General features: G+C 35.7%; 5 non-coding genes across 5 annotated transcripts; all 5 read left to right on the forward strand.

Moving 5' to 3' along the window:
* The first annotated feature begins 4,604 nt into the window (after positions 1 to 4,604).
* TRNAI-UAU (transfer RNA isoleucine (anticodon UAU)) lies at positions 4,605 to 4,697 on the forward strand. Its single transcript is given in 2 exon segments — positions 4,605 to 4,642; positions 4,662 to 4,697. It is a non-coding gene; the product is annotated as a tRNA-Ile (tRNA).
* Positions 4,698 to 5,505: 808 nt separating this feature from the next.
* On the forward strand, positions 5,506 to 5,598 carry TRNAI-AAU (transfer RNA isoleucine (anticodon AAU)). Its single transcript is given in 2 exon segments — positions 5,506 to 5,543; positions 5,563 to 5,598. It is a non-coding gene; the product is annotated as a tRNA-Ile (tRNA).
* An 804-nt stretch (positions 5,599 to 6,402) lies between these two features.
* Positions 6,403 to 6,495, forward strand: TRNAI-AAU (transfer RNA isoleucine (anticodon AAU)). Its single transcript is given in 2 exon segments — positions 6,403 to 6,440; positions 6,460 to 6,495. It is a non-coding gene; the product is annotated as a tRNA-Ile (tRNA).
* A 5,226-nt stretch (positions 6,496 to 11,721) lies between these two features.
* On the forward strand, positions 11,722 to 11,814 carry TRNAV-AAC (transfer RNA valine (anticodon AAC)). Its single transcript is given in 2 exon segments — positions 11,722 to 11,759; positions 11,779 to 11,814. It is a non-coding gene; the product is annotated as a tRNA-Val (tRNA).
* A 5,226-nt stretch (positions 11,815 to 17,040) lies between these two features.
* On the forward strand, positions 17,041 to 17,133 carry TRNAV-AAC (transfer RNA valine (anticodon AAC)). The gene is given in 2 exon segments: positions 17,041 to 17,078; positions 17,098 to 17,133. It is a non-coding gene; the product is annotated as a tRNA-Val (tRNA).
* The last annotated feature ends 3,406 nt before the right edge of the window (positions 17,134 to 20,539 follow it).

Consider the following 20,539-nt stretch of genomic DNA (forward strand, 5'->3'; position numbering starts at 1 on the left):
TTTTAAAACCTTTTCTATCACCGTGGACAGCTTATTCAAGTGCCATCTGGCATCCATGTTCCTTTGTTGCTCATCATTCATCACCAAAAATGATTTTCTTTTTCAATTCTTATGACTGTACTGATTGTATTGAATAAAATCCACATCTAGCATAACCAATCAATGCTGCAAAGTGCTCCAGTGGCGCAATTGGTCAGCGTGCGGTACTTATAAGACAGTTTGTGTTGAGCAATGCAGAGATTGTGAGTTCAAACCTCACCTGGAGCATCTTTTTATCCTGTTTTTTTTTCCTTTTCTTATGTCATTAGTCATTGATTAAATTAATATTTAACATCTGCTTTGGTTCAAATGCACTGCATATCTTCCTTCAGTCAGCCAACAAAACTGCAATGGAAAAGATTAACATACTGTTGGTAAAGCAGTTGCATCAAATTGATTTTCTGCAATATAGCATGATAATCCATACTGACAGCTCTGGATAGTACCAGCACATTTCTTGCTGGACTTGGTAATGCAAAGAACACAGTAAACAGCTTCACTTTTTTTCAAAAATAAATAATTGACTATTAAAAACCTATCAGTCTTTAATAAGGACATCAGAAAGCACCACTGGCATAATGGGTAAGGCACTGTTCTCCTAAGCCAGTGGTTGTGGGTTTAAGTCCCGTCTGAGTTGGAAGTCATTACAGCAAGTGTCTCATCACTAGAGTTGATATTTTATCCTTGCTTCTACTGTAAAACAGTCTTGCAGTGTTTAGCTTGTAAAAAATGACCACAGAAGCTAAAATATGACATTAATTATGATAACATTGTTGTTGTTATTTTTTAAACCTTTTCTATCACCGTGGACAGCTTATTCAAGTGCCATCTGGCATGCATGTTCCTTTGTTGCTCATCATTCATCATCAAAAATGATTTTCTTTTTCAATTCTTATGACTGTACTGATTGTATTGAATAAAATCCACATATAGCATAACCAATCAATGCTACAAAGTGCTACAGTGGCGCAATTGGTCAGCACGCAGTACTTATAATACAGTATCTGTTGAGCAATGCCAAGGTTGTGTGTTCAAGCCTCACCTGGAGCATGTTTGTATACTGTTTTTTTTCCTTTTTTTATGTCATTAGTCATTGATTATAAACTGCTACCTTAATATTTAATATGATATTACAAAGGAAGGAAGAAAGAAAGAAAACACACAAACATGATTGTGCATTTAAGTTGTCAGCACACATCTGCTTTGGTTCAAATGCACTTCATATCTTCCTTCAGTCAGCCAACAAAACAGCAATGGAAAAGATTAACATACTGTTGGTAAAGCAGTTGCATCAAATTGATTTTCTGCAATATAGCATGATAATCCATACTGACAGCTCTGGATAGTACCAGCACATTTCTTGCTGGACTTGGTAATGCAAAGAACACAGTAAACAGCTTCACTTTTTTTCAAAAATAAATAATTGACTATTAAAAACCTATCAGTCTTAAATAAGGACATCAGTAAGCACCACTGGCATAATGGATAAGGCACTGTTCTCCTAAGCCAGTGGTTGTGTGTTTAAGTCCCGTCTGAGTTGGAAGTCATTACAGCAAGTGTCTCATAACTAGAGTTGATATTTTATCCTTGCTTCTACTGTAAAACAGTCTTGCAGTGTTTAGCTTGTAAAAAATGACCACAGAAGCTAAAATATGACATTAATTATGATAACATTGTTGTTGTTATTTTTTAAACCTTTTCTATCACCGTGGACAGCTTATTCAAGTGCCATCTGGCATGCATGTTCCTTTGTTGCTCATCATTCATCCCAAAAATGATTATCTTTTTCAATTCTTATGACTGTACTGATTGTATTGAATAAAATCCACATCTAGCATAACCAATCAATGCTGCAGAGTGCTCCAGTGGCGCAATTGGTCAGCACGCAGTACTTATAATACAGTATCTGTTGAGCAATGCCAAGGTTGTGAGTTCAAACCTCACCTGTAGTATCTTTGTCTACTGTTTTTTTTCCTTTTCTTATGTCATTAGTCATTGATTATAAACTGCTACCTTAATATTTAATATGATATTACAAAGGATGGAAGAAAGAAAGAAAAAACACAAACATGATTGTGCATTTAAGTTGTCAACACATCTGCTTTGGTTCAAATGCACTGCATATCTTCCTTCAGTCAGCCAACAAAACAGCAATGGAAAAGATTAACATACTGTTGGTAAAGCAGTTGCATCAAATTGATTTTCTGCAATATAGCATGATAATCCATACTGACAGCTCTGGATAGTTCCAGCACATTTCTTGCTGGAATTGGTAATGCAAAGAACACAGTAAACAGCTTCACTTTTTCCTCAAAAATAAATAATTGACTATTAAAAACCTAACAGTCTTAAATAAGAACATCAGTAAGCACCACTGGCATAATGGGTAAGGCACTGTTCTACTAAGCCAGTGGTTGTGGGTTTAAGTCTCGTCTGAGTTGGAAGTCATTACAGCAAGTGTCTCATCACTAGAGTTGATATTTTATCCTTGCTTCTACTGTAAAACAGTCTTGCAGTGTTTAGCTTGTAAAAAATGATCACAGAAGCTAAAATATGACATTAATTATGATAACATTGTTGTTGTTTTTTAAACCTTTTTATCACCGTGGATAGCTTATTCAAGTGCCATCTGGCATGTATGTTCCTTTGTTGCTCATCATTCATCACAAAAAATGATTTTCTTTTTCAATTCTTATGACGGTACTGATTGTATTGAATAAAATCCACATCTAGCATAACCAATCAATGCTGCAAAGTGCTCCAATGGCGTAATTGGTCAGCGCGCGTTTCTTATAATACAGTATCTGTTGAGCAATGCCAAGGTTGTGAGTTCAAGCCTCACCTGGAGCATCTATGTCTACAGTTTTTTTTCCTTTTCTTATGTCATTAGTCATTGATTATAAACTGCTACCTTAATATTTAATATGATATTACAAAGGATGGAAGAAAGAAAGAAAAAACACAAACATGATTGTGCATTTAAGTTGTCAACACATCTGCTTTGGTTCAAATGCACTGCATATCTTCCTTCAGTCAGCCAACAAAACAGCAATGGAAAAGATTAACATACTGTTGATAAAGCAGTTGCATCAAATTGATTTTCTGCAATATAGCATGATAATCCATACTGACAGCTCTGGATAGTACCAGCACATTTCTTGCTGGACTTGGTAATGCAAAGAACACAGTAAACAGCTTCACTTTTTCCTCAAAAATAAATAATTGACTATTAAAAACTTATCAGTCTTAAATAAGAACATCAGTAAGCACCACTGGCATAATGGATAAGTCACTGCCCTCCTAAGCCAGGGGGTCCAAGTCCCATATGGGGTGGAAGTCATTACAGCAAGTGTCTCATCACTAGAGTTGATATTTTATCCTTGCTTCAACTGTAAAACAGTCTTGCAGTGTTTAGCTTGTAAAAAATGACCACAGAAGCTAAAATATGACATTAATTATGATAACATTGTTGTTGTTGTTGTTGTTGTTTTTTAAACCTTTTCTATCACCGTGTACAGCTTATTCAAGTGCCATCTGGCATGCATGTTCCTTTGTTGCTCATCATTCATCACCAAAAATGATTTTCTTTTTCAATTCTTATGACTGTACTGATTGTATTGAATAAAATCCACATCTAGCATAACCAATTAATGCGGCAAAGTGCTCCAGTGGCGCAATTGGTCAGCACGCGGTACTTATAAGACAGTATCTGTTGAGCAATGCCGGGGTTGTGAGTTCATGCCTCACCTGGAGCATCTTTGTATACTGTTTTTTTTCTTTTCTTATGTCATTAGTCATTGATTATAAACTGCTACCTTAATATTTAATATGATATTACAAAGGATGGAAGAAAGAAAGAAAAAACACAAACATGATTGTGCATTTAAGTTGACAGCGCACATCTGCTTTGGTTCAAATGCACTGCATATCTTCCTTCAGTCAGCCAACAAAACAGCAATGGAAAAGATTAACATACTGTTGGTAAAGCAGTTGCATCAAATTGATTTTCTGCTATATAGCATGATAATCCATACTGACAGCTCTGGAAAGTACTAGCACATTTCTTGCTGGACTTGGTAATGCAAAGAACACAGTAAACAGCTTCACTTTTTCCTGAAAAATAAATAATTGACTATTAAAAACCTAACAGTCTTAAATAAGAACATCAGTAAGCACCACTGGCATAATGGATAAGTCACTGCCCTCCTAAGCCAGGGGGTCCAAGTCCCATATGGGGTGGAAGTCATTACAGCAAGTGTCTCATCACTAGAGTTGATATTTTATCCTTGCTTCAACTGTAAAATAGTCTTGCAGTGTTTAGCTTGTAAAAAATGACCACAGAAGCTAAAATATGACATTAATTATGATAACATTGTTGTTGTTGTTGTTGTTTTTTAAACCTTTTCTATAACCGTGGACAGCTTATTCAAGTGCCATCTGGCATGCATGTTCCTCTGTTGCTCATCATTCATCACCAAAAATGATTTTCTTTTTCAATTCTTATGAGTGTACTGATTGTATTGAATAAAATCCACATCTAGCATAACCAATTAATGCTGCAAAGTGCTCCAGTGGCGCAATTGATCAGCGCACGGTACTTATAAGACAGTATCTGTTGAGCAATGCCGAGGTTGTGAGTTCAAGCCTCACCTGGAGCATCTTTGTATACTGTTTTTTTTCCTTTTCTTATGTCATTAGTCATTGATTAAAAACTGCTACCTTAATATTTAATATGATATTACAAAGGATGGAAGAAAGAATGAAAAAACACAAACATGATTGTGCATTTAAGTTGTCAGCACACATCTGCTTTGGTTCAAATGCACTGCATATCTTCCTTCAGTCAGCCAACAAAACAGCAATGGAAAAGATTAACATACTGTTGGTAAAGAAGTTGCATCAAATTGATTTTCTGCAATATAGCATGATAATCCATACTGACAGCTCTGGATAGTACCAGCACATTTCTTGCTGGACTTGGTAATGCAAAGAACACAGTAAACAGCTTCACTTTTTCCTCAAAAATAAATAATTGACTATTAAAAACCTAACAGTCTTAAATAAGAACATCAGTAAGCACCACTGGCATAATGGATAAGTCACTGCCCTCCTAAGCCAGGGGGTCCAAGTCCCATATGGGGTGGAAGTCATTACAGCAAGTGTCTCATCACTAGAGTTGATATTTTATCCTTGCTTCAACTGTAAAACAGTCTTGCAGTGTTTAGCTTGTAAAAAATGACCACAGAAGCTAAAATATGACATTAATTATGATAACATTGTTGTTGTTCTTGTTTTTTAAACCTTTTCTATCACCGTGGACAGCTTATTCAAGTGCCATCTGGCATGCATGTTCCTTTGTTGCTCATCATTCATCACCAAAAATGATTTTCTTTTTCAATTCTTATGACTGTACTGATTGTATTGAATAAAATCCACATCTAGCATAACCAATTAATGCTGCAAAGTGCTCCAGTGGCGCAATTGGTCAGCGCGCGGTACTAATAAGACAGTATCTGTTGAGCAATGCCGAGGTTGTGAGTTCAAGCCTCACCTGGAGCATCTTTGTGTATTTTTTTTTTCCTTTTCTTATGTCATTAGTCATTGATTATAAACTGCTACCTTAATATTTAATATAATATTACAAAGGATGGAAGAAAGAAAGAAAAAACACAAACATGATTGTGCATTTAAGTTGTCAGCACACATCTGCTTTGGTTCAAATGCACTGCATATCTTCCTTCAGTCAGCCAACAAAACAGCAATGGAAAAGATTAACATACTGTTGGTAAAGCAGTTGCATCAAATTGATTTTCTGCAATATAGCATGATAATCCATACTGACAGCTCTGGATAGTACCAGCACATTTCTTGCTGGACTTGGTAATGCAAAGAATACAGTAAACAGCTTCACTTTTTCCTCAAAAATAAATAATTGACTATTAAAAACCTAACAGTCTTAAATAAGAACATCAGTAAGCACCACTGGCATAATGATTAAGTCACTGCCCTCCTAAGCCAGGGGGTCCAAGTCCCATATGGGGTGGAAGTAATTACAGCAAGTGTCTCATCACTAGAGTTGATATGTTATCCTTGCTTCAACTGTAAATCAGTCTTGCAGTGTTTAGCTTGTAAAAAATGACCACAGAAGCTAAAATATGACATTAATTATGATAACATTGTTGTTGTTGTTTTTTAAACCTTTTCTATCACCGTGGACAGCTTATTTAAGTGCCATCTGGTATGCATGTTCCTTTGTTGCTCATCATTCATCACCAAAAATGATTTTCTTTTTCAATTCTTATGACTGTACTGATTGTATTGAATAAAATCCACATCTAGCATAACCAACTAATGCTGCAAAGTGCTCCAGTGGTGCAATTGGTCAGAGCGCGGTACTAATAAGACAGTATTTGTTGAGCAATGCCGAGGTTGTGAGTTCAAGCCTCACCTGGAGCATCTTTGTATACTGTTTTTTTTCCTTTTCTTATGTCATTAGTCATTGATTATAAACTGCTACCTTAATATTTAATATGATATTACAAAGGATCGAAGAAAGAAAGAAAAAACACAAACATGATTGTGCATTTAAGTTGTCAGCACACATTTGCTTTGGTTCAAATGCACTGCATATCTTCCTTCAGTCAGCCAACAAAACAGCAATGGAAAAGATTAACATGCTGTTGGTAAAGCAGTTGCATCAAATTGATTTTCTGCTATATAGCATGATAATCCATACTGACAGCTCTGGATAGTACCAGCACATTTCTTGCTGGACTTGGTAATGCAAAGAACACAGTAAACAGCTTCACTTTTTCCTCAAAAATAAATAATTGACTATTAAAAACCTAACAGTCTTAAATAAGAACATCAGTAAGCACCACTGGCATAATGGATAAGTCACTGCCCTCCTAAGCCAGGGGGTCCAAGTCCCATATGGGGTGGAAGTAATTACAGCAAGTGTCTCATCACTAGAGTTGATATTTTATCCTTGCTTCAACTGTAAAACAGTCTTGCAGTGTTTAGCTTGTAAAAAATGACCACAGAAGCTAAAATATGACATTAATTATGATAACATTGTTGTTGTTGTTTTTTTAAACCTTTTTTATCACCGTGGACAGCTTATTCAAGTGCCATCTGGCATGCATGTTCCTTTGTTGCTCATCATTCATCACCAAAAATGATTTTCTTTTTCAATTCTTATGACTGTACTGATTGTATTGAATAAAATCCACATCTAGCATAAACAATCAATGCTGAAACGTGCTCCAGTGGTGCAATTTGTCAGCGTGCTGTACTTATAAGACAGTATCTATTGAGCCATGCTGAGGTTGTGAGTTCAAGCCTCACCTCGAGTATCTTTATATACTGTTTTTTTTTCCTTTTCTTATGTCATTAGTCATTGATTAAATTAATATTTAACATCTGCTTTGGTTCAAATGCACTGCATATCTTCCTTCAGTCAGCCAACAAAACAGCAATGGAAAAGATTAACATACTGTTGGTAAAGCAATTGCATCAAATTGATTTTCTGCAATATAGCATGATAATCCATACTGACAGCTCTGGATAGTACCAGCACATTTCTTGCTGGACTTGGTAATGCAAAGAACACAGTAAACAGCTTCACTTTTTTTCAAAAATAAATAATTGACTATTAAAAACCTATCAGTCTTAAATAAGGACATCAGTAAGCACCACTGGCATAATGGATAAGGCACTGTTCTCCTAAGCCAGCGGTTGTGGGTTTAAGTCCCGTCTGAGTTGGAAGTCATTACAACAAGAGTCTCATCACTAGAGTTGATATTTTATCCTTGCTTCAACTGTAAAACAGTCTTGCAGTGTTTAGCTTGTAAAAAATGACCACAGAAGCTAAAATATGACATTAATTATGATAACATTGTTGTTGTTGTTTTTTAAACCTTTTTTATCACAGTGGACAGCTTATTCAAGTACCATCTGGCATGCATGTCCCTTTGTTGCTCATCATTCATCACCAAAAATGATTTTCTTTTCAATTCTTATGACTGTACTGATTGTATTGAATAAAATCCACATCTAGCATAACCAACTAATGCTGCAAAGTGCTCCAGTGGCGCAATTGGTCAGCGCGCGGTACTTATAAGACAGTATCTGTTGAGCAATGCTGAGGTTGTGAGTTCAAGCCTCACCTAAAGCATCTTTGTATACTGTTTTTTTTCCTTTTCTTATGTCATTAGTCATTGATTATAAACTGCTACCTTAATATTTAATATGATATTACAAAGGATGGAAGAAAGAAAGAAAAAACACAAACACGATTGTGCATTTAAGTTGTCAGCACACATCTGCTTTGGTTCAAATGCACTGCATATCTTCCTTCAGTCAGCCAACAAAACAGCAATGGAAAAGATTAGCATACTGTTGGTAAAGCAGTTGCATCAAATTGATTTTCTGCAATATAGCATGATAATCCATACTGACAGCTCTGGATAGTACCAGCACATTTCTTGCTGGACTTGGTAATGGAAAGAACACAGTAAACAGCTTCACTTTTTTTTCAAAAATATTTAATTGACTATTAAAAACCTATCAGTCTTAAATAAGGACATCAGTAAGCACCACTGGCATAATGGATAAGTCACTGTTCTCCTAAGCCAGTGGTTGTGGGTTTAAGTCCCATCTGAGTTGGAAGTCATTACAGCAAATGTCTCATCACTGGAGTTGATATTTTATCCTTGCTTCAACTGTAAAACAGTCTTGCAGTGTTTAGCTTGTAAAAAATGACCACAGAAGCTAAAATATGACATTAATTATGATAACATTGTTGTTGTTATTTTTTAAACCTTTTTTATCACCGTGGACAGCTTATTCAAGTGTCATCTGGCATGCTTGTTCCTTTGTTGCTCATCATTCATCACCAAAAATGATTTTCTTTTTCAATTCTTATGACGGTACTAATTGTATTGAATAAAATCCACATCTAGCATAACCAACCAATGCTGCAAAGTGCTCCAGTGGCGTAATTGGTCAGCGCGCGTTTCTTATAATACAGTATCTGTTGAGCAATGCCAAGGTTGTGAGTTCAAGCCTCACCTGGAGCATCTATGTCTACTGTTTTTTTTCCTTTTCTTATGTCATTAGTCATTGATTATAAACTGCTACCTTAATATTTAATATGATATTACAAAGGATGGAAGAAAGAAAGAAAAAACACAAACATGATTGTGCATTTAAGTTGTCAACACATCTGCTTTGGTTCAAATGCACTGCATATCTTCCTTCAGTCAGCCAACAAAACAGCAATGGAAAAGATTAACATACTGTTGGTAAAGCAGTTGCATCAAATTGATTTTCTGCAATATAGCATGATAATCCATACTGACAGCTCTGGATAGTTCCAGCACATTTCTTGCTGGAATTGGTAATGCAAAGAACACAGTAAACAGCTTCACTTTTTCCTCAAAAATAAATAATTGACTATTAAAAACCTAACAGTCTTAAATAAGAACATCAGTAAGCACCACTGGCATAATGGGTAAGGCCCTGTTCTCCTAAACCAGTGGTTGTGGGTTTAAGTCTCGTCTGAGTTGGAAGTCATTACAGCAAGTGTCTCATCACTAGAGTTGATATTTTATCCTTGCTTCTACTGTAAAACAGTCTTGCAGTGTTTAGCTTGTAAAAAATGATCACAGAAGCTAAAATATGACATTAATTATGATAACATTGTTGTTGTTTTTTAAACCTTTTTTTATCACCGTGGACAGCTTATTCAAGTGCCATCTGGCATGCATGTTCCTTTGTTGCTCATCATTCATCACCAAAAATGATTTTCTTTTTCAATTCTTATGACGGTACTGATTGTATTGAATAAAATCCACATCTAGCATAACCAATCAATGCTGCAGAGTGCTCCAGTGGCGCAATTGGTCAGCACGCAGTAATTATAATACAGTATCTGTTGAGCAATGCCAAGGTTGTGAGTTCAAGCCTCACCTGGAGCATCTATGTCTACTGTTATTTTTCCTTTTCTTATGTCATTAGTCAATGATTATAAACTGCTACCTTAACATTTAATATGATATTACAAAGGATGGAAGAAAGAAAGAAAAAACACAAACATGATTGTGCATTTAAGTTGTCAACACATCTGCTTTGGTTCAAATGCACTGCATATCTTCCTTCAGTCAGCCAACAAAACAGCAATGGAAAAGATTAACATACTGTTGGTAAAGCAGTTGCATCAAATTGATTTTCTGCAATATAGCATGATAATCCATACTGACAGCTCTGGATAGTACCAGCACATTTCTTGCTGGACTTGGTAATGGAAAGAACACAGTAAACAGCTTCACTTTTTTTTCAAAAATATTTAATTGACTATTAAAAACCTATCAGTCTTAAATAAGGACATCAGTAAGCACCACTGGCATAATGGATAAGTCACTGTTCTCCTAAGCCAGTGGTTGTGGGTTTAAGTCCCGTCTGAGTTGGCAGTCATTACAGCAAATGTCTCATCACTAGAGTTGATATTTTATCCTTGCTTCAACTGTAAAACAGTCTTGCAGTGTTTAGCTTGTAAAAAATGACCACAGAAGCTAAAATATGACATTAATTATGATAACATTGTTGTTGTTATTTTTTAAACCTTTTTTATCACCGTGGACAGCTTATTCAAGTGTCATCTGGCATGCTTGTTCCTTTGTTGCTCATCATTCATCACCAAAAATGATTTTCTTTTTCAATTCTTATGACGGTACTGATTGTATTGAATAAAATCCACATCTAGCATAACCAATCAATGCTGCAAAGTGCTCCAGTGGCGTAATTGGTCAGCGCGCGTTTCTTATAATACAGTATCTGTTGAGCAATGCTAAGGTTGTGAGTTCAAGCCTCACCTGGAGCATCTATGTCTACTGTTTTTTTTCCTTTTCTTATGTCATTAGTCATTGATTATAAACTGCTACCTTAATATTTAATATGATATTACAAAGGATGGAAGAAAGAAAGAAAAAACACAAACATGATTGTGCATTTAAGTTGTCAACACATCTGCTTTGGTTCAAATGCACTGCATATCTTCCTTCAGTCAGCCAACAAAACAGCAATGGAAAAGATTAACATACTGTTGGTAAAGCAGTTGCATCAAATTGATTTTCTGCTATATAGCATGATAATCCAGACTGACAGCTCTGGATAGTACCAGCACATTTCTTGCTGGACTTGGTAATGCAAAGAATACAGTAAACAGCTTCACTTTTTCCTCAAAAATAAATAATTGACTATTAAAAACCTAACAGTCTTAAATAAGAACATCAGTAAGCACCACTGGCATAATGATTAAGTCACTGCCCTCCTAAGCCAGGGGGTCCAAGTCCCATATGGGGTGGAAGTAATTACAGCAAGTGTCTCATCACTAGAGTTGATATGTTATCCTTGCTTCAACTGTAAATCAGTCTTGCAGTGTTTAGCTTGTAAAAAATGACCACAGAAGCTAAAATATGACATTAATTATGATAACATTGTTGTTGTTTTTTAAACCTTTTCTATCACCGTGGACAGCTTATTTAAGTGCCATCTGGCATGCATGTTCCTTTGTTGCTCATCATTCATCACCAAAAATGATTTTCTTTTTCAATTCTTATGACTGTACTGATTGTATTGAATAAAATCCACATCTAGCATTACCAACTAATGCTGCAAAGTGCTCCAGTGGTGCAATTGGTCAGTGCGCGGTACTAACAAGACAGTATTTGTTGAGCAATGCCGAGGTTGTGAGTTCAAGCCTCACCTGGAGCATCTTTGTATACTGTTTTTTTTCCTTTTCTTATGTCATTAGTCATTGATTATAAACTGCTACCTTAATATTTAATATGATATTACAAAGGATCGAAGAAAGAAAGAAAAAACACAAACATGATTGTGCATTTAAGTTGTCAGCACACATCTGCTTTGGTTCAAATGCACTGCATATCTTCCTTCAGTCAGCCAACAAAACAGCAATGGAAAAGATTAACATGCTGTTGGTAAAGCAGTTGCATCAAATTGATTTTCTGCTATATAGCATGATAATCCATACTGACAGCTCTGGATAGTACCAGCACATTTCTTGCTGGACTTGGTAATGCAAAGAACACAGTAAACAGCTTCACTTTTTCCTCAAAAATAAATAATTGACTATTAAAAACCTAACAGTCTTAAATAAGAACATCAGTAAGCACCACTGGCATAATGGATAAGTCACTGCCCTCCTAAGCCAGGGGGTCCAAGTCCCATATGGGGTGGAAGTAATTACAGCAAGTGTCTCATCACTAGAGTTGATATTTTATCCTTGCTTCAACTGTAAAACAGTCTTGCAGTGTTTAGCTTGTAAAAAATGACCACAGAAGCTAAAATATGACATTAATTATGATAACATTGTTGTTGTTGTTTTTTTAAACCTTTTTTATCACCGTGGACAGCTTATTCAAGTGCCATCTGGCATGCATGTTCCTTTGTTGCTCATCATTCATCACCAAAAATGATTTTCTTTTTCAATTCTTATGACTGTACTGATTGTATTGAATAAAATCCACATCTAGCATAAACAATCAATGCTGAAACGTGCTCCAGTGGTGCAATTTGTCAGCGTGCTGTACTTATAAGACAGTATCTATTGAGCCATGCTGAGGTTGTGAGTTCAAGCCTCACCTCGAGTATCTTTATATACTGTTTTTTTTTCCTTTTCTTATGTCATTAGTCATTGATTAAATTAATATTTAACATCTGCTTTGGTTCAAATGCACTGCATATCTTCCTTCAGTCAGCCAACAAAACAGCAATGGAAAAGATTAACATACTGTTGGTAAAGCAATTGCATCAAATTGATTTTCTGCAATATAGCATGATAATCCATACTGACAGCTCTGGATAGTACCAGCACATTTCTTGCTGGACTTGGTAATGCAAAGAACACAGTAAACAGCTTCACTTTTTTTCAAAAATAAATAATTGACTATTAAAAACCTATCAGTCTTAAATAAGGACATCAGTAAGCACCACTGGCATAATGGATAAGGCACTGTTCTCCTAAGCCAGCGGTTGTGGGTTTAAGTCCCGTCTGAGTTGAAAGTCATTACAACAAGAGTCTCATCACTAGAGTTGATATTTTATCCTTGCTTCAACTGTAAAACAGTCTTGCAGTGTTTAGCTTGTAAAAAATGACCACAGAAGCTAAAATATGACATTAATTATGATAACATTGTTGTTGTTGTTTTTTAAACCTTTTTTATCACAGTGGACAGCTTATTCAAGTACCATCTGGCATGCATGTCCCTTTGTTGCTCATCATTCATCACCAAAAATGATTTTCTTTTCAATTCTTATGACTGTACTGATTGTATTGAATAAAATCCACATCTAGCATAACCAATTAATGCTGCAAAGTGCTCCAGTGGCGCAATTGGTCAGCGCGCGGTACTTATAAGACAGTATCTGTTGAGCAATGCTGAGGTTGTGAGTTCAAGCCTCACCTAAAGCATCTTTGTATACTGGTTTTTTTCCTTTTCTTATGTCATTAGTCATTGATTATAAACTGCTACCTTAATATTTAATATGATATTACAAAGGATGGAAGAAAGAAAGAAAAAACACAAACACGATTGTGCATTTAAGTTGTCAGCACACATCTGCTTTGGTTCAAATGCACTGCATATCTTCCTTCAGTCAGCCAACAAAACAGCAATGGAAAAGATTAGCATACTGTTGGTAAAGCAGTTGCATCAAATTGATTTTCTGCAATATAGCATGATAATCCATACTGACAGCTCTGGATAGTACCAGCACATTTCTTGCTGGACTTGGTAATGGAAAGAACACAGTAAACAGCTTCACTTTTTTTTCAAAAATATTTAATTGACTATTAAAAACCTATCAGTCTTAAATAAGGACATCAGTAAGCACCACTGGCATAATGGATAAGTCACTGTTCTCCTAAGCCAGTGGTTGTGGGTTTAAGTCCCGTCTGAGTTGGAAGTCATTACAGCAAATGTCTCATCACTGGAGTTGATATTTTATCCTTGCTTCAACTGTAAAACAGTCTTGCAGTGTTTAGCTTGTAAAAAATGACCACAGAAGCTAAAATATGACATTAATTATGATAACATTGTTGTTGTTATTTTTTAAACCTTTTTTATCACCGTGGACAGCTTATTCAAGTGTCATCTGGCATGCTTGTTCCTTTGTTGCTCATCATTCATCACCAAAAATGATTTTCTTTTTCAATTCTTATGACGGTACTAATTGTATTGAATAAAATCCACATCTAGCATAACCAACCAATGCTGCAAAGTGCTCCAGTGGCGTAATTGGTCAGCGCGCGTTTCTTATAATACAGTATCTGTTGAGCAATGCCAAGGTTGTGAGTTCAAGCCTCACCTGGAGCATCTATGTCTACTGTTTTTTTTCCTTTTCTTATGTCATTAGTCATTGATTATAAACTGCTACCTTAATATTTAATATGATATTACAAAGGATGGAAGAAAGAAAGAAAAAACACAAACATGATTGTGCATTTAAGTTGTCAACACATCTGCTTTGGTTCAAATGCACTGCATATCTTCCTTCAGTCAGCCAACAAAACAGCAATGGAAAAGATTAACATACTGTTGGTAAAGCAGTTGCATCAAATTGATTTTCTGCAATATAGCATGATAATCCATACTGACAGCTCTGGATAGTTCCAGCACATTTCTTGCTGGAATTGGTAATGCAAAGAACACAGTAAACAGCTTCACTTTTTCCTCAAAAATAAATAATTGACTATTAAAAACCTAACAGTCTTAAATAAGAACATCAGTAAGCACCACTGGCATAATGGGTAAGGCCCTGTTCTCCTAAACCAGTGGTTGTGGGTTTAAGTCTCGTCTGAGTTGGAAGTCATTACAGCAAGTGTCTCATCACTAGAGTTGATATTTTATCCTTGCTTCTACTGTAAAACAGTCTTGCAGTGTTTAGCTTGTAAAAAATGATCACAGAAGCTAAAATATGACATTAATTATGATAACATTGTTGTTGTTTTTTAAACCTTTTTTTATCACCGTGGACAGCTTATTCAAGTGCCATCTGGCATGCATGTTCCTTTGTTGCTCATCATTCATCACCAAAAATGATTTTCTTTTTCAATTCTTATGACGGTACTGATTGTATTGAATAAAATCCACATCTAGCATAACCAATCAATGCTGCAGAGTGCTCCAGTGGCGCAATTGGTCAGCACGCAGTAATTATAATACAGTATCTGTTGAGCAATGCCAAGGTTGTGAGTTCAAGCCTCACCTGGAGCATCTATGTCTACTGTTATTTTTCCTTTTCTTATGTCATTAGTCAATGATTATAAACTGCTACCTTAACATTTAATATGATATTACAAAGGATGGAAGAAAGAAAGAAAAAACACAAACATGATTGTGCATTTAAGTTGTCAACACATCTGCTTTGGTTCAAATGCACTGCATATCTTCCTTCAGTCAGCCAACAAAACAGCAATGGAAAAGATTAACATACTGTTGGTAAAGCAGTTGCATCAAATTGATTTTCTGCAATATAGCATGATAATCCATACTGACAGCTCTGGATAGTACCAGCACATTTCTTGCTGGACTTGGTAATGGAAAGAACACAGTAAACAGCTTCACTTTTTTTTCAAAAATATTTAATTGACTATTAAAAACCTATCAGTCTTAAATAAGGACATCAGTAAGCACCACTGGCATAATGGATAAGTCACTGTTCTCCTAAGCCAGTGGTTGTGGGTTTAAGTCCCGTCTGAGTTGGCAGTCATTACAGCAAATGTCTCATCACTAGAGTTGATATTTTATCCTTGCTTCAACTGTAAAACAGTCTTGCAGTGTTTAGCTTGTAAAAAATGACCACAGAAGCTAAAATATGACATTAATTATGATAACATTGTTGTTGTTATTTTTTAAACCTTTTTTATCACCGTGGACAGCTTATTCAAGTGTCATCTGGCATGCTTGTTCCTTTGTTGCTCATCATTCATCACCAAAAATGATTTTCTTTTTCAATTCTTATGACGGTACTGATTGTATTGAATAAAATCCACATCTAGCATAACCAATCAATGCTGCAAAGTGCTCCAGTGGCGTAATTGGTCAGCGCGCGTTTCTTATAATACAGTATCTGTTGAGCAATGCTAAGGTTGTGAGTTCAAGCCTCACCTGGAGCATCTATGTCTACTGTTTTTTTTCCTTTTCTTATGTCATTAGTCATTGATTATAAACTGCTACCTTAATATTTAATATGATATTACAAAGGATGGAAGAAAGAAAGAAAAAACACAAACATGATTGTGCATTTAAGTTGTCAACACATCTGCTTTGGTTCAAATGCACTGCATATCTTCCTTCAGTCAGCCAACAAAACAGCAATGGAAAAGATTAACATACTGTTGGTAAAGCAGTTGCATCAAATTGATTTTCTGCTATATAGCATGATAATCCAGACTGACAGCTCTGGATAGTACCAGCACATTTCTTGCTGGACTTGGTAATGCAAAGAATACAGTAAACAGCTTCACTTTTTCCTCAAAAATAAATAATTGACTATTAAAAACCTAACAGTCTTAAATAAGAACATCAGTAAGCACCACTGGCATAATGATTAAGTCACTGCCCTCCTAAGCCAGGGGGTCCAAGTCCCATATGGGGTGGAAGTAATTACAGCAAGTGTCTCATCACTAGAGTTGATATGTTATCCTTGCTTCAACTGTAAATCAGTCTTGCAGTGTTTAGCTTGTAAAAAATGACCACAGAAGCTAAAATATGACATTAATTATGATAACATTGTTGTTGTTTTTTAAACCTTTTCTATCACCGTGGACAGCTTATTTAAGTGCCATCTGGCATGCATGTTCCTTTGTTGCTCATCATTCATCACCAAAAATGATTTTCTTTTTCAATTCTTATGACTGTACTGATTGTATTGAATAAAATCCACATCTAGCATTACCAACTAATGCTGCAAAGTGCTCCAGTGGTGCAATTGGTCAGTGCGCGGTACTAACAAGACAGTATTTGTTGAGCAATGCCGAGGTTGTGAGTTCAAGCCTCACCTGGAGCATCTTTGTATACTGTTTTTTTTCCTTTTCTTATGTCATTAGTCATTGATTATAAACTGCTACCTTAATATTTAATATGATATTACAAAGGATCGAAGAAAGAAAGAAAAAACACAAACATGATTGTGCATTTAAGTTGTCAGCACACATCTGCTTTGGTTCAAATGCACTGCATATCTTCCTTCAGTCAGCCAACAAAACAGCAATGGAAAAGATTAACATGCTGTTGGTAAAGCAGTTGCATCAAATTGATTTTCTGCTATATAGCATGATAATCCATACTGACAGCTCTGGATAGTACCAGCACATTTCTTGCTGGACTTGGTAATGCAAAGAACACAGTAAACAGCTTCACTTTTTCCTCAAAAATAAATAATTGACTATTAAAAACCTAACAGTCTTAAATAAGAACATCAGTAAGCACCACTGGCATAATGGATAAGTCACTGCCCTCCTAAGCCAGGGGGTCCAAGTCCCATATGGGGTGGAAGTAATTACAGCAAGTGTCTCATCACTAGAGTTGATATTTTATCCTTGCTTCAACTGTAAAACAGTCTTGCAGTGTTTAGCTTGTAAAAAATGACCACAGAAGCTAAAATATGACATTAATTATGATAACATTGTTGTTGTTGTTTTTTTAAACCTTTTTTATCACCGTGGACAGCTTATTCAAGTGCCATCTGGCATGCATGTTCCTTTGTTGCTCATCATTCATCACCAAAAATGATTTTCTTTTTCAATTCTTATGACTGTACTGATTGTATTGAATAAAATCCACATCTAGCATAAACAATCAATGCTGAAACGTGCTCCAGTGGTGCAATTTGTCAGCGTGCTGTACTTATAAGACAGTATCTGTTGAGCCATGCTGAGGTTGTGAGTTCAAGCCTCACCTGGAGCATCTTTGTATACTGTTTTTTTTTCCTTTTCTTATGTCATTAGTCATTGATTATAAACTGCTACCTTAATATTTAATATGATATTACAAAGGATGGAAGAAAGAAAGAAAAAACACAAACATGATTGTGCATTTAAGTTGTCAGCACACATCTGCTTTGGTTCAAATGCACTGCATATCTTCCTTCAGTCAGCCAACAAAACAGCAATGGAAAAGATTAGCATACTGTTGGTAAAGCAGTTGCATCAAATTGATTTTCTGCAATATAGCATGATAATCCATACTGACAGCTCTGGATAGTACCAGCACATTTCTTGCTGGACTTGGTAATGGAAAGAACACAGTAAACAGCTTCACTTTTTTTTCAAAAATATTTAATTGACTAATAAAAACCTATCAGTCTTAAATAAGGACATCAGTAAGCACCACTGGCATAATGGATAAGTCACTGTTCTCCTAAGCCAGTGGTTGTGGGTTTAAGTCCCGTCTGAGTTGGAAGTCATTATAGCAAATGTCTCATCACTAGAGTTGATATTTTATCCTTGCTTCAACTGTAAAACAGTCTTGCAGTGTTTAGCTTGTAAAAAATGACCACAGAAGCTAAAATATGACATTAATTATGATAACATTGTTGTTGTTATTTTTTAAACCTTTTTTATCACCGTGGACAGCTTATTCAAGTGTCATCTGGCATGCTTGTTCCTTTGTTGCTCATCATTCATCACCAAAAATGATTTTCTTTTTCAATTCTTATGACGGTACTGATTGTATTGAATAAAATCCACATCTAGCATAACCAATCAATGCTGCAAAGTGCTCCAGTGGCGTAATTGGTCAGCGCGTGTTTCTTATAATACAGTATCTGTTGAGCAATGCCAAGGTTGTGAGTTCAAGCCTCACCTGGAGCATCTATGTCTACTGTTTTTTTTCCTTTTCTTATGTCATTAGTCATTGATTATAAACTGCTACCTTAATATTTAATATGATATTACAAAGGATGGAAGAAAGAAAGAAAAAACACAAACATGATTGTGCATTTAAGTTGTCAACACATCTGCTTTGGTTCAAATGCACTGCATATCTTCCTTCAGTCAGCCAACAAAACAGCAATGGAAAAGATTAACATACTGTTGGTAAAGCAGTTGCATCAAATTGATTTTCTGCAATATAGCATGATAATCCATACTGACAGCTCTGGATAGTTCCAGCACATTTCTTGCTGGAATTGGTAATGCAAAGAACACAGTAAACAGCTTCACTTTTTCCTCAAAAATAAATAATTGACTATTAAAAACCTAACAGTCTTAAATAAGAACATCAGTAAGCACCACTGGCATAATGGGTAAGGCACTGTTCTCCTAAACCAGTGGTTGTGGGTTTAAGTCTCGTCTGAGTTGGAAGTCATTACAGCAAGTGTCTCATCACTAGAGTTGATATTTTATCCTTGCTTCTACTGTAAAACAGTCTTGCAGTGTTTAGCTTGTAAAAAATGATCACAGAAGCTAAAATATGACATTAATTATGATAACATTGTTGTTGTTTTTTAAACCTTTTTTATCACCGTGGACAGCTTATTCAAGTGCCATCTGGCATGCATGTTCCTTTGTTGCTCATCATTCATCACCAAAAATGATTTTCTTTTTCAATTCTTATGACGGTACTGATTGTATTGAATAAAATCCACATCTAGCATAACCAATCAATGCCGCAGAGTGCTCCAGTGGCGCAATTGGTCAGCACGCAGTACTTATAATACAGTATCTGTTGAGCAATGCCAAGGTTGTGAGTTCAAGCCTCACCTGGAGCATCTATGTCTACTGTTTTTTTTCCTTTTCTTATGTCATTAGTCATTGATTATAAACTGCTACCTTAATATTTAATATGATATTACAAAGGATGGAAGAAAGAAAGAAAAAACACAAACTTGATTGTGCATTTAAGTTGTCAACACATCTGCTTTGGTTCAAATGCACTGCATATCTTCCTTCAGTCAGCCAACAAAACAGCAATGGAAAAGATTAACATACTGTTGGTAAAGCAGTTGCATCAAATTGATTTTCTGCAATAAAGCATGATAATCCATACTGACAGCTCTGGATAGTACCAGCACATTTCTTGCTGGACTTGGTAATGCAAAGAACACAGTAAACAGCTTCACTTTTTCCTCAAAAATAAATAATTGACTATTAAAAACCTAACAGTCTTAAATAAGAACATCAGTAAGCACCACTGGCATAATGGATAAGTCACTGCCCTCCTAAGCCAGGGGGTCCAAGTCCCATATGGGGTGGAAGTAATTACAGCAAGTGTCTCATCACTAGAGTTGATATTTTATCCTTGCTTCAACTGTAAAACAGTCATGCAGTGTTTAGCTTGTAAAAAATGACCACAGAAGCTAAAATATGACATTAATTATGATAACATTGTTGTCGTTGTTTTTTAAACCTTTTTTATCACCGTGGACAGCTTATTCAATTGTCATCTGGCATGCATGTTCCTTTGTTGCTCAT

This window comes from Pseudophryne corroboree, unplaced genomic scaffold, assembly GCF_028390025.1.
Source record: "Pseudophryne corroboree isolate aPseCor3 unplaced genomic scaffold, aPseCor3.hap2 scaffold_1472, whole genome shotgun sequence".
Taxonomy (NCBI): Eukaryota; Metazoa; Chordata; class Amphibia; order Anura; family Myobatrachidae; genus Pseudophryne; species Pseudophryne corroboree.